The sequence below is a fragment of the Prionailurus viverrinus genome, chromosome B3 (genome assembly GCF_022837055.1).
Source record: "Prionailurus viverrinus isolate Anna chromosome B3, UM_Priviv_1.0, whole genome shotgun sequence".
Classification (NCBI taxonomy): Eukaryota; Metazoa; Chordata; class Mammalia; order Carnivora; family Felidae; genus Prionailurus; species Prionailurus viverrinus.
The window spans coordinates 20,230,295-20,244,624 of NC_062566.1; the positions used below are offsets into that span (position 1 = coordinate 20,230,295).

Consider the following 14,330-nt stretch of genomic DNA (forward strand, 5'->3'; position numbering starts at 1 on the left):
TTGAAACAGACCAGCACCTTTCAACTTCCAATATAGATTTAGAGAAGCAAATTCCATCTGGAAAATAGGAACTTATAATAAAAGGAGAGTTCCTCAATGTGCACTAAAAATTTTGCACAAATACTTAATGAAAAACATCTAAATATCCAATATGTGGGGCGCCTGGGTGGCTCAGTTGGTTGGGTGTCAGACTTCGGCTCAGGTCATGATGTCACAGTTCATGAGTTCGAGACCCACGTAAGGCTCTGTGCTGACAGTTCTGAGCCTGGAGCCTGCTTTGGATTCCGTGTCTCCCTCTTTCTCTGCCCCTCCCCCACTTGTGCTCTGTCTCTGTCTCTCTCAAAAATAAACATTAAAAAAATTAAATAACCAATGTGTAAACCCACAATTTCTTTATTATTCCGCTTGATGAAAAAACAACAGCTCACCATAAAGTCTCTCATTGGTAGTTGCCACTGATAGATGCAGCAGTGCCATAAACCATACAAACAAATGAGGAGAGGAATGTGGGAAGGAAATGGGGAGAAAGGAGGGAAATGCAGGGAATAAGTCTTTTGGATAAGTGACGCTAGTTAATGGATTTTTTTAAAAAATCAGCTCATTGCTCAGGCTTGTCATTCTCTTTTCTCTACCAAGTGTCACAACATGGTAAAAAAATTAACTCTTTGCTCACACAAGTAAATCATCACACAAAAAGTGCAAGTGGTTAAAAATCACAGCAATCACAAATACTGTTAACACCACCCCACGTGATTATTACTCTACCACAACAACATAGTTTCTGACACAGAATACAGCCGTAACAGTAATTACTCAAACATCAGTTCTTACTGTTTTCCAGTGCATCGTGTACATTAAACAGAGAATTCACTAGATAACAGTAGCTTAATTCAATAGATGAAATTAAAATGCCATTTAAAAGGCTCTTCTTGAAGTTTAATTAGCCATCAGCTCTGCTCTTCTTGGACTGAAATGGCCTCTGGCTCTATTTCCAGAGTGAGGCTATGTTTCAAGCTGCCTTGTGTTCATTTAAAGCCATGCAAAGTATCTTGAAGCCAGTTGGTTGCCTTTTCCAGGGCAGACATCTGCAGATACAGCATCCAGGATAGCCATGAAGGGACTCAGTTCCACAGCACACAGGATTATTCTTGGCAGACAAGGAGGGTGCACTTAAAATACACTGTCTCTGTTTGTTATTCTTTCTCTCTATGAAAATGTAATGTGAATGGCTCAGAAACGGTAGGACATTTTGTCTCTGGACTTCAGCACTGCATTCATAATGTTCTATCAATAACCATGTGCCTTGAGGAATGTGCACATCCAAGGCACAAGTTGCCTGGCTTCATCCACTTCGTCTGGAATTCGGGAGAATTCTGAGGATTTTTAGAACCAGAAGGATCTTCAGAGACTGTTATAATTGAATTGTATAACCACCACACCCCCCTGCCCCACACCCCAGAATTCATATGTTGAGGTCTTAACCCCCCAGAACCTCTGAATGTGACCATGTTTGACACAGGATCTTTAAAGAGATAATTAAGTTAAAATGAGGTCATTAGGGGGAGCCCTAATACAATCTGACTGGTATCCTTATAAGAGGAAATTTGGACACATATAGCAAAGGACAATTATATAAAGATAAAGGGAAGAGATGGCCATCCACAAGCCATGGAGGGGGTGTTCAGAAGAAACCAGCCCTGTGGACTCATTGATCCTAGACTTCCAGCTTCCAGAACTGTGAGAAAGTGAATTTCTGTGGTATAAGCCACTTAGTCTGTGGTATTTTGTTATGGGAGCCCTAGCAAACTAATACAGAGACCATCTTTTGGTTTCTCATTTAAAAAGTGTTTCACATCCAGAGCACACCTTTCAGATGGGAAAATCCTACTTACGTTGATTGTTTCTACGTAAATTGGCCATGTAATAATACCCCATTTAAGAAATATATTTATTTTTCTCTCCATCCACTCATCTATCTGTTTGCTTCATTCCAAACTGGCTTCAAGGTCACACCATAGTCACTATCAGCCAAATTTCTGTCAACCCCGTCCCCTGAAGCATGGACAGACTTAGAGCGCCCCAATACACCCTTCCATCCTGAACATGCTAACTCCATTTTTTTTTTAAAGCACACAGTTGGGGAAGATGAAAAAAATCTGAAAGTGGATGGTAATAAAGGTTAGTAAATAAAATTAATGCCACAGAACTGTACACTTAAAAACAGTTAAATGGTAAATTGTGTGTAATATATATTTTTACCATGACAAAAAAAGTTTTTAATTTTTTTTTAACATTTATTTATTTTTGAGACAGGAAGAGACAGCTCATGAATGGGGGAGGGTCAGAGAGAGGGAGACACAGAATCTGAAACAGGCTCCAGGCTCTGAGCTGTCAGCACAGAGCTCGATGCGGGGCTCGAACTCACGCACCGTGAGATCATGACCTGAGCCGAAGTCGGCCGCTTAACCGACTGAGCCACCCAGGCGACCCAAAAAAAGTTTTTAAAAAAGTATATATAAACTGAGAACTAACAGTGAAGAAATGACTTCATCATCAAGTAGAACATAGCCCAGAAACCCAGGGATTTCAATACAAATATAGAAAACATGCATAAGTAATTATTGAGAGCACCACTGTACTATATCACCTGAATCATTGCCACCAATTACAATTTTTTGATAGCTTGTTAAATGCCAGGCCTTGTGCTAAGTGCTATTCACCACCATTCATGACAACACTATGAGGTTGCTTTTCATGCTACCTTTAATTTAGGATGGTTAAAGACCATGTCCCAGGTCATGCCCAAGGTCAAGAGGTCTTTGAGTAACTGACAGCAGTTCCTCAGCCTCTCAGACATCCAGCTCAGCCGCTGACATCTTGCTGAGACTATCTTGCTTTAACAGGAAAATATTACATTATGTTTAATAGCCAAAATGTATACAATTAATTCTACAGAAAATTTCAGGGGCACCTGGGTGGATCAGGTGGTTAAGCGCTTGACTTCTGCTCAGGTCATGATCTCATGGTTTGTGAGTTTGAGCTCTGCACTGGGCTCTGTGCTGACACTGCAGAGCTGGCTTGGGATCCTCTGCCTCCCCCTCCCCTCTGTCCCTCTCCCCACTCATGCACGTGCTTTCTCACTCTCAAAAATAAACATTAAATTTTTTTTTAATTCTACAGAAAATTTCAAAAATTTAAATATGTCTCTAAGTTTTAATGTTTTTAAAAACATGCTTCAATTAAATATATCCTGGTCTGTCGATATCCGCCCCCTTCTCATCAGCAACGCCTGTGGATGTAGAGTTAGCAGAGTTTACCCAAAAATCAGATCTGGGATTTAGTCCTAGTTCTTCATCTTAAAAAATGTGAGATTTTTACCAAGTGAATAGAGGGCATTTGGACTTGGATCTCTGAAGTCTCTGGAGCCATATAAATGCACAATTCCACAGAATGCACAGGTGATTCTAATTCACCCGTATGCTTGTGACAGGCTCAGTACTGGGAGGTGCTGCAGATGCATTGTTACCTAGGAGATGCTCTCACACTGGTCAGCCCTCAAACTGAAGCTGCTGGCCCTCTATAGCACCACCACAGCACGCCAAGTATCTTGGGCCAAGTGTAGTTGATGACAACACCCACTGCAGAGCAGACGTGTCCAAACAAGTACTACACTCATACTTTCTGTTGCTATACTCCAAATATCTCTGCAGCTTCTCTGGACAAAGTGATTTGATCTTATGAAAAGGAAGAGACAGGGCAGTAACACAGGAGAGCTCTGTCCTTGAACTTGCATTTTTGTTAGATACTGCAACAGCCAAGAGCCTTATGAGCCAAGCCACTCCAGCAGATGGTCCCTCCTTCAGACACCCAGCACCTACCTCCCACTCAGAGGCACCCCCTCCAGGTAGAACAGGTATCTACGCAGGTACTGTGTCCCCGATCCAACCCCATGGAAGAGACACGATGTCTAACTTAGCAGTGCCCAGACTGTTCACTGAGTGAATGCCTGATTCACAGGGAAGATTCTGCTACCATTCTTGTATTTCACATTTGTGTTAAGTGAATTACTAATAACTATTTAGTAAAAGCCAAAGGACACTTCCTCTATCCTAAAACAAAAGCCATAATGTCTAAAAGGACATCTGTAATCCATTAAAGTAGACACCATTATTTTTTATCTTAAGAGAAGTGAAATGAGCCAGTTTATACTGTTTTGAAAATGAGATAAGCTTATGTTTCCAAAGGCCCCACTAGCTCTCCACATAGAGATTTCAGAGTAAGGCTGTGTCTTGGTCTCTGGAGGACAAGGTCACAGCGAAGCCTGGTAAGAGAATGCACAGAGCCCAGAAATGACCAACAAGACAGAGAAAACACACATGGCTCCTTCTGTCCTCTGCATCTGGGACCCTGTCCAGAAAATGCCCTTTGTGTCACGTGTCAGGATGCCTCCAGTCACAAGGGACTTGGGGTTTCCCCTCTTCCTCCAGCCTCAATATCACCACCCCACATCAGCCTTCAAAGGCTGATCACCCTACACCAGCTGCTGCCTTACAGGATGAAATCCACATCCTAATGCAGTGACCAGACTCTGCTCCAGGTCAGCTACTGCCCCTCCCAACTCCTATTCCTGTCACTTGGGATGTTCTGGAGAGGCCCAGACCCTTCTGCATGGCTTCCCTTGCCCTCCCACACTACTCTACCTAGCTAACTGCCTCCTGCATTTCAAGATGTGACAGCCCACTACCTTAGGTAGGATAGGCAGGTGCCACTGCTTTGAGCTTGAATGGGCTCCAGGTACATGTGCCTGGATGAAGCTGGCTTCATCCATGCTTTACTAGACCTCAGGTTCCCTGAGGACAGGAGCTCTATTCCCTTGAGGCCAAGACAGAGCCTGGTGCACACATGGTCCAGGGGTGACAGGTGTTTATTCTGCAAGGATCTCATGTACCACAAGCTTCCAAATAGACTTAGAGCTCCATGCTAGGCTCTTGGGTCCTAGAACCTCTGCCTACCAGGTGCTCCTCACCTGATGCTGAGGCAAATAGGACTATCAACGGGGCTGACTGTGGGGTTTCTCTGTGTTTCAGAAGCATAGTCCCTCTTTGGTGCAAGTGCATTTCACTTAGTAGCAATATAAAAGAATTTTGTCAGTCTCTATCTGCTTATTTATTAACAAAGGGTGAACAATATCTGAATTTAGGCAAAGCATTTTAACATAAATTAATGGAATAATCACTCCAACTCTTTTGTTTTGCATTTTTTAAGTTTATTTATTTATTTTGTGAGAAAGCGAGAGTGGGGGAGGGGCAGAGAGAGTGGGGAAGAGAGAGAATCCCAAGCAAGCCCTACGCTGTCAATGCAGAGCCCGAGGTAGGGCTCAATCCCATGGACCACGAGATCATGACCTGAGCTGAAATCGAGAGTCGGATACTCAACTGACTGAGCCACCCAGGTGCCTCTGTTTTGCATTTTTAATCCAATTTGTATTTACCATATGACTTTTAGTGCTGTGGGAATTCAAAGGGCAAATAGACCAATACTGCATGAGCAAATGAACAAATAAATGAAAATTTACTTATTCACTGCAAAGATTGTATTACCAAATCAATATTTTCTCATAGTTAACCTGAAATAGGAAATAGTCTGCCTTGTTCACCCAGGTGTCCCCTGACACATAGTCAGTACTCAATCAATCAATCAATCAGTCAAAACCTGAATGAAATTGTAGGCATTCTGGTACTGGTTGCAGAAGACATCAAACATGTAGGGAGCCTTAAATCAAAGTAAACTTTTGTCTCACTGGGAGTTTATGCCCAAATACAAATGATCAGAAAACACATTTAAATTTTTTTTTTTTCAACGTTTATTTATTTTTGGGACAGAGAGAGACAGAGCATGAACGGGGGAGGGGCAGAGAGAGAGGGAGACACAGAATCGGAAACAGGCTCCAGGCTCTGAGCCATTAGCCCAGAGCCTGACGCGGGGCTCGAACTCCCGGACCGCGAGATCGTGACCTGGCTGAAGTCGGACACTTAACCGACTGCGCCACCCAGGCGCCCCTGAAAACACATTTAAATAACTATTTAATTTACAGTTGCAATAGTTGTGACTGTATTATCTAATGTGTCCTGAATATACAAATGCTTAAATATGTTGGTGCTGCAGCCGCAGCAAAGCACTGGATGGCATGTAGTCCAGCCCTGATGGCATGTAGTCCTTCCTGATGTCACAGTTATCTCCAGGGAAACCAAGCTGGCCAGGACCATGGGAGGGGCATAAGGGCTTTAGCTGGCCCTACAGGAGGCTTTGGAAGCTCAAAGCCTTTGACAGCTCATAGAAAAACTGATCAAGGGGTATCTAGGTGGGTGCTTTCTTTTTCTAATTGCAAATTTTCCTGTCCTAAGAACAAGGATCAGGTGGACCTCTCTTTGTTTGAAAATAGAAAGCCAGCCTTGCCCTGTTGACTCAGACTTGAAAACGCAGGAGCAACCCCGCCCTTAGTTTCCCTGCCTTTTCATCCTTTGTTCCCTTGCCTCCTTGCTGTTTCATAGTCAAAAAGTTTCCAAGCTTTAGTTTAGATGGTAGCAAAATTCAAAGGCCCAGAGTGCTGGGTTTGAGCCTAAATTCTCAAAATCAAAAGCCTTTCCTTCCGTCGTGCTGCCTTCATGGGCTGTGATTGCCAGCAGAGCCCTGCTTTTTCTTTTATCAAATGTGTTAAGAGTATATAAGGACAGGCTATGCAGACAGAAAGCAACACGAGTTGTTTTATAGAAACCAACTTCAAAACCTCAATGAGAGCTATATTTTAAAATAGCCCTCTGTAAAGAATCTGTACTTAATCCAACAAGGTGCCACTGTATGAAACATGTCTACAGCAATGCTGCTGAGTTAATTTGCACTGCCAGGTTACAAGTCAACCTGTCTGCTTCACAGCCATGAACTTCTCTCTCTTCCATCACTACAGGTGGGTATGAAGGAGTGAGCAAAGACAGGGCTGTGGGTATAAACCTGTCAAGTTTTGGGGATCACTGGACAGATATCCTAGCTGGAGATAAGGTGCTCTCTTCTCACTAGGCGGCACAGAAAGAACGAGAGACATCTACAATGAAGTGGCCTCTGAGGTCAGGTCCCAATGGTACCCACGTAGGAAAAAAGTCAAAATTCTAGTGTTAGAGTAAAATCAGGATGGAGAACTTAAAAAACAAGTCAGTGAAGAAACTCTTGCACTAACTTGAGAATGAGTCTGAGACCAAAATGGCAGCAGGATTGTGAATTCTGAAGCACAACCAGACTAGCTCAGTCATCAGATTCAAAAGGAAAATTCTCCATTATTAAGGACTAGGCAATTGGGACCAAACATCAAGCTGAAGGGAAAAAGAAACATTAGGGAAATATTAAAAACACATGCCCAAAGGTACCAGCGATTTGTACCAGAGATTTTACAAGAAGGTGAAGAATACTCAAACCAAGATCTAGTGAAGACAAAAAGTCCAGGGATTTGAGATTGGTCTTTGGGGCCTCTTTTCTTATATAGGAGTTTCTTAAAGAGGTAGTTGAGAAACTGAGCATAACTAGAGGAATGAATGTTGGAGTTTAGAACCTTAAATATGGGGCACCTGGGTAGCTCAGTTGGTTAAGTGTCTGACTTTGGCCCAGGTCATGATCTCACGGTTTGTGAGTTTGAGCCCCGTGTCAGGCTCTGTGCTGACAGCTCAGAGCCTGGAGCTTGCTTTAGATTCTGTGTCTCCCTCTCTCTCTGCCCCTCCCCCACTCACATTCTGTGTCTCTCTCACAAATAAATAAACAAAAAAAAAAAAAAAAACCTGAAATACTTTCCTATTGCTGCCATAACAAGTTACCACAAACTTGGTAGCTCAAAACAATACACTGTAACATGTTACACTTCTGGAGGTCAAAGGCTGGAAACAGGTATCACTGAGCTAAAAACAACAGGTATCACTGAGCTAAAAACAAAGCTTCAGCAGGGCTGTGTTTCTTCTGGAGGTTTCAGGAGAAAATCCATTGCCATGCTTTTTACAGCTTCCAGAAGCTGCCCATATTCCTTGACTTACGGCTTCCTTCCATTTTCAAGTCAGCAGTAGTGAAACCAAGTTCTTCTCACACTCCATCACTGTGTACTCTTTCTCCTGCCTCCCTCTTTCACTTAGAAGGCCCCCTGGGGCGCCTGGGTGGTGCAGTCAGTTAAGCATCCGACTTCAGCAAGGTCACGATCTCCCGGTCCGTGAGTTCGAGCCCCGCGTCAGGCTCTGGGCTGATGGCTCAGAGCCTGGAGCCTGTTTCCGATTCTGTGTCTCCCTCTCTCTCTGCCCCTCCCCCGTTCATGCTCTCTCTCTGTCCCAAAAATAAATAAACGTTGAAAAAAAAAATTTAGAAGGCCCCCTGTGATGACACTAAACTCACCTCTAATAATTCAGGATAATTAGGAATAATCTCTCTACCTCAAGGACAGCTGATTAACCACCTTAATTATATTTGCAATCTTAATTTCCCTTTGTCATATAACACTACCCATTCTCAGGTTCAAGGAATTAAGAAACAGACATCTTTGATAGGTTATTATTCTGCTTCCCATTGAACTTACCAACAGAAGGGCCTGATAAACAGCTATGCCTTTTTATGGGACCATGAAGAACTGAAACCCAAAGAAAGAGTGAACTGGAAAAGTGAGCCTTTGTAGAAACTGCCACCCAGCTTAAAGTCAATTGAGTGGCCCAGAAAAATCTCAACCCCTAAAATTGGATTAAAGCAATTCTGGATTGCTAGAACCTTCGAATACTGGACAAAGCAAACAAAAGTCCTTTCTTGATAAAAAAAAAAAAAAAGTAATCCTAGGCTTCAAATTATTTGTGAAAAGCTAATTTCCAAGTATAATTTCATGTGCATACTCATAGATAACCAGGTACAAGAGGAGATAGGCATCATGCAAAAAGAACCAACAAAAACAAGAATAGGAATAGGCTCACAGGAACTTGTAAGTTACCATGCTTGCCATGATCATGAAACTAAAGACAAGACGGATATTTTGGAAGAGGTAGAAACCTTAAAATGTGACCTAACAAATTTGAAAACAAGCAAACAAGAAAAAAAAATTAGACCTGAAAAAAAAAATTCAATCGAAAGACTCAATGAATAACCATTTGATAACAGATTTGGTAACCTGAAGAAAAAAAATTAGTAAGCCAGAAGAAAGGTGAGAAAAATTGTTCAGAATAAAGCACAAGGAAACCAAAAGGCAGCAAACACAGCAGAGAGGGTAAGAGACAGAGAAGACAGGGAGGAAGGGCTAGAATGCGTGTTACTAGAGCCCCAGAAGAAAAGAAGAGAAAGAATTATGCAGGAGCAGTATCTGAAGAAATAACAGCTGACAAGTTAAGTGAATCCCATGAAAAAGCACTTATCCACAGATCCAAAAACCTGAAACTGGATAAATAGAAGAAAATTATACCTAAGCACATGATGTGAAAATGCTGAAAACCAAAAAAGATAAAATCTTAAAAGGAAATTGACAGCATTTGTTACCAACAGACCACAACTAACTGCTAAAAACAAAAGACTATAAATAGTGTTCTCCAAAGACAAGGAAAAAATGGCCCTAATGAAGAAGTACAAAAGAATGAAGAGCAACAAAAATGGCACATATCAGGGTAAATATGAATGCATGTTAACTGTATTGAAAAATGATGATGTCTAAGGGGATTCATAAACAGGTATAATTATAACACATGACAACAAGAGTATATAAGGAGGGAATAAAAGGAAATTTTTAAAAATAAAAACCCTTGTATCATCCAAGCAAATAATTAAAAATCAACCCATATTAAATACTGATAAGTCAAAGATGCATGCTGTAATCTCTAACATTAACTAAAATGAGAATAAAGAAATGTATAACTGTCAAACCAAACGAAGAAAGAATAAAAACTCTCAATCTAAAAGAAGGCAAACATGGAGGGCAAAAGGAAACCAAGCCAGGCAGAACAAATAAAAATGAAAGATGAAAGCTTCATACTCAAATATACCAATATTAACATTAAAAGTAAATAAAGTAAAATAATTTACTGAAAATAAAAAGATTATCCAACAGAATTTAAAAAAAACAAAACTCAACAATATGTTTATAAGAAATAAGACCTAAAAACATATAGATACCAGAGAACAATGTGAAAAGATGAAAAGGGCTTATCTGACAAAGATTAACAAAAAGAAGGCTGTATTAACATTAGACAAAGTAATTTTAAATCCAAAAGCTTTTCTATATATAAAAAGGGTTAATATGAAATGACAAAAAGTTTGATACATTAGGAAAATAAAAATAATTCTTAATTTACATATTTCTAATAACAAAATTTCAAATTATATATTGCAAAAATCAACAGAAACATAGGAGACATAAACAAATCCACAATCTTAATCAGGGCATTTTAACATTCCTTTCTCAGTATTTGATAGAACAAACGGTCAAAAAACCCAGGAAGGTACAGAAAATTTGAACATCACTATTAACATATTTATCCTGATGGACATATATAAAAAACTGCATTCACCAACTATAGTCTTTTCAAGGGCACTCACAACATTTAAAACTATGGATCATATTCTGAGCCATAAAGCAAGTAATAACAAATTTCAAAACCATAGCTCATATAGAATTTAATTACATCATAATTAAAAATAAGAAGAAAGTTCTTTTTAAAAAACCCATTTGCTTTGAAATTATGGATTATAATTCTAAATGACCAATCGGTCAGAGAAAAAAGTCACAAGAGAAATTGGGACATATATTTAACAAAACGGTATTAAATATACAATATGTATCAAAATTTGTCAGATAGTTTCTTTTCAGGAAAATTAAGAGCCTATTTGCACATATTAAATATTAAAATATAAATTTAATGAGCTAGGCATCCATTTCAAAAATTAGAAAACAGTAAATGAAATCTGAAAAAAGTTAAAGGAATAGCCAAAAAAAAAAACCAAAAAGATACAAATATAATAACCCACCCTAGAAAGACTGAGCTTGAAAAAAATGAGTACAAATGATGAATAACTGGAATAAAAAAGAGGATACCACTACCAATAAAAGTATTATATGGATAATTATATGACAATAAATTTGAAAATAAAATTTTTAAATATTAACTTGCTTTTATTTATTTTATTTCATTTTTTAAAATTTACATCTGAGTTAGTTAGCATATAGTGCAACAATGATTTCAAGAGTAGATCCCTTAATGTCCCTTACCCATTTAGCCCATCCCCCCTCCCACAACCCCTCTAAGTAACCCTCTGTTTGTTCTCCATATTTAAGAGTCTCTTATGTTTTGTCCCCCTCCCTGTTTTTATATTATTTTTGCTTCCCTTCCCTCGTGTTCATCTGTTCTGTGTCTCAAAGTCCTCATATGAGTGAAATCATGTGATATTTGTCTTTCTGTGACTAATTTCATTTAACATAATACCCTCTAGTTCCATCCACATAGTTGCAAATGGGAAAATAATTTCTTTTTTTGAGAGAAAGTGGGCACAAGTGAGCGAGGGGCAGAGAGGGGTGAGAATCCCACAAGGGGAGGGGTGGGGGAGAGAGAGAGAAGCGGGATTCCTGGTCACCCAAAGCAGGGTTCGCACTCACCTGGAGTGGGGCTTGAGCTCACCAACCATGAAATCATGACCTGAGCAGAGTCAGATGCTTAACTGACTGAGCAACCCAGGCGCCCCAGTAAGTTTCAAAATTTAAATGAAAAGAACAGATTACTAGAAAAATGCAAAGTACTAAAATTTCTAGTAGAAAAATACACATTATATTTATTTAATATTAAATACACTGAAAGATCATTTAAATCTTTCCACAAAGAAAAATCAGATGGTTTTACCCACGAACTTTACTAAATAGTTCAGGAAAAAGTAACACTCAAGAAACTCTTCTAGTGATTAGAACGAACACTTCTTAACCTATATTATGAAGCCAATATCAGCTTGATACCAAAACCCAACAAACACATTATAAAAACAGAAAACTACAGGGGCGCCTGGGTGGCTTGGTCGGTTGAGCGTCCGACTTCGGCTCAGGTCGTGATCTCACGGTCTGTGGGTTCGAGCCCCATGTCAGGCTCTGTGCTGACAGCTCAGAGCCTGGAGCCTGTTTCAGATTCTGTGTCTCCCTCTCTCTCTGCCCCTCCCCTGTTCATGCTCTGTTTCTCTCTGTCTCAAAAATAAATAAACGTTAAAAAAAAAAATTTAAAAAAAAACAAAAAAACAGAAAACTACAAGCCTATCTTATTTATAAAAATGTTCTTAATAAAACATTAGCAACTAAACCCAACTATATATTAAAAGATAATACATCTGAAAAGTGCATATAGTCCAAGAAATCAAAGTTGGTAATAGCATTAGAAAAATCAGTATAATCATCAACATTAGTCCAAAAGGAGAAAAAAAAATCATATAATCATCTCGACCGAAGCAGAAAACACATTCAATACAATTCAACATCTGTTTATGATTATGCTTCCTTGCTAGGGGAAAAGAAAAAAAAAAAAGAGAGAGAAAAAAAAAAAAGGATCATCCTTCGTCTGCAAAATGTATTCAGCAATAGCCTAATAAAATACATATAATAGTAAAATGTTCAAATTTTTCCCTTAAGATTGGTATCAGGGACAGAATATCTGTCATCACTATTTCTATTAAAGACTGAATTGGAGCCCTTTGCCATTGCAACTGCGTAAGAAAAAAGAACCAAAAGTATAATAATTGAAAAGGTAGAACAATGCTATCATCACTTGCAAACAAAATGATTATATGCATAGAAAATCTAAAATAATCTTCAGAACATTTTTAGAATTAATAACTGGGTATAGATTTCTAGATATAAGTCATCTACTGTATTTCTACAGATTTCATACACAAACATATATATGCATATACATACACATATGTATGTGTATTGACTTTACTACTTTATAAATGTGCATACATATTACATTTATAAACACACTGTAACAAGCTTATAAAATCATTTTGTAGAAATAAATCTAACAAGAATGTGCAAGTTCTCTATGCTGAAATTACAAAGTATTATTGAGAGAGATTAAAGGATATATAATTAAGGGGAGAAATATATATTTATGAATTAGAGGACTCAAAATTATAACTATCAATTACACTCTCTCCAAACTTATTTATATATTCAATGTGATCACAATAAAAATCCCAACATCTTGGGGAGCCCGGTGGTTCAGTTGGTTAAGCATCTGACTTTTGGTTTTGACTCAGGTCATGATCTCATAGTTCATGAGATAAGCCCTGCATTGGGCTCCACACTGACAGCACAGAGCCAGCCTGCTTGAGATTCTCTCTCTTCCTCTCTCTAAGTCCCTCCTCTCTCTCTCTCTCTCTCAAAACAAATAAATAAACTTAAAAATGAATCCCAACATCTTTGGGAACTAGAAAAGTTCAGTCCAAAAAAAACATGGAAAGCCAAGAATAGTTGATGCTCTTGAAAAGAAGAACAAAGTGAGAGGAAGATCTCTACCATGTATGAAGAGTTAATCAGAAATCCAAAATAGTTAAAACTGTAGTACTGGTGTGAGGTTAAACAAATGAACAGAACAGAATAAGGGGGCCTCAAAACAGAGCCAGGAACATATGGTCATCTAATTTATGATAATGTGGCATGATTCTAGGAAAAGGATATCTTTTTAGTAACTGATTTTGGGACAATTGGGCATTCATATGGAAAAAGGGAATGAAACCTGATCCTACCTCTCATCTATAAAAATCAATTCCAGATAGACTGTGTCTGTAACTGTGAAAGGTAAAACAACAAAGCTTTTAAAAATTATAGGAGAATATCTTCATGATACCAGAAAAAGGCAAGATTTATTAAATGGAATTTCAGAGGAATTAGTCATAAAGAAAAAGACCAATATATTATCTTATAGAGATATTTATGACTTACTTTCATCAAAAGACACCATAAAAAAGGGTGGAAAGGCAAGTCATAGAATGGAAGAAAATATCTGCCTGGGGATTTGTTAAGACTATATATGCAGAACTCCTAGAAAATAATTACAAAAAGACAGCTAATCTAGGAGAAAATTAGACAAAGGATTTGAATAGGGATGTTACTATGTATCATGTATCTATGTGAGAAAAAAAATTAAAAGGTGTTCAATATCCTTGGTAAAGAAAAATACAAATTAAACCATAGTGAGATACCTTGACCCATCAGAATGACTACAAGAAATAAAGTACTGAGTACTGATGAGGAACTAGTACTAAGTTAACTCTCACACACTGCTATTGAGTTCAACTAC

General features: G+C 38.8%; 1 protein-coding gene across 3 annotated transcripts in view; it reads right to left on the reverse strand.

Annotated features, from left to right (window-relative positions):
• ATP10A (ATPase phospholipid transporting 10A (putative)) overlaps positions 1–14,330 on the reverse strand; it is a 206,326-nt gene that overhangs the window by 59,902 nt on the left and 132,094 nt on the right. The window lies entirely within an intron of this gene.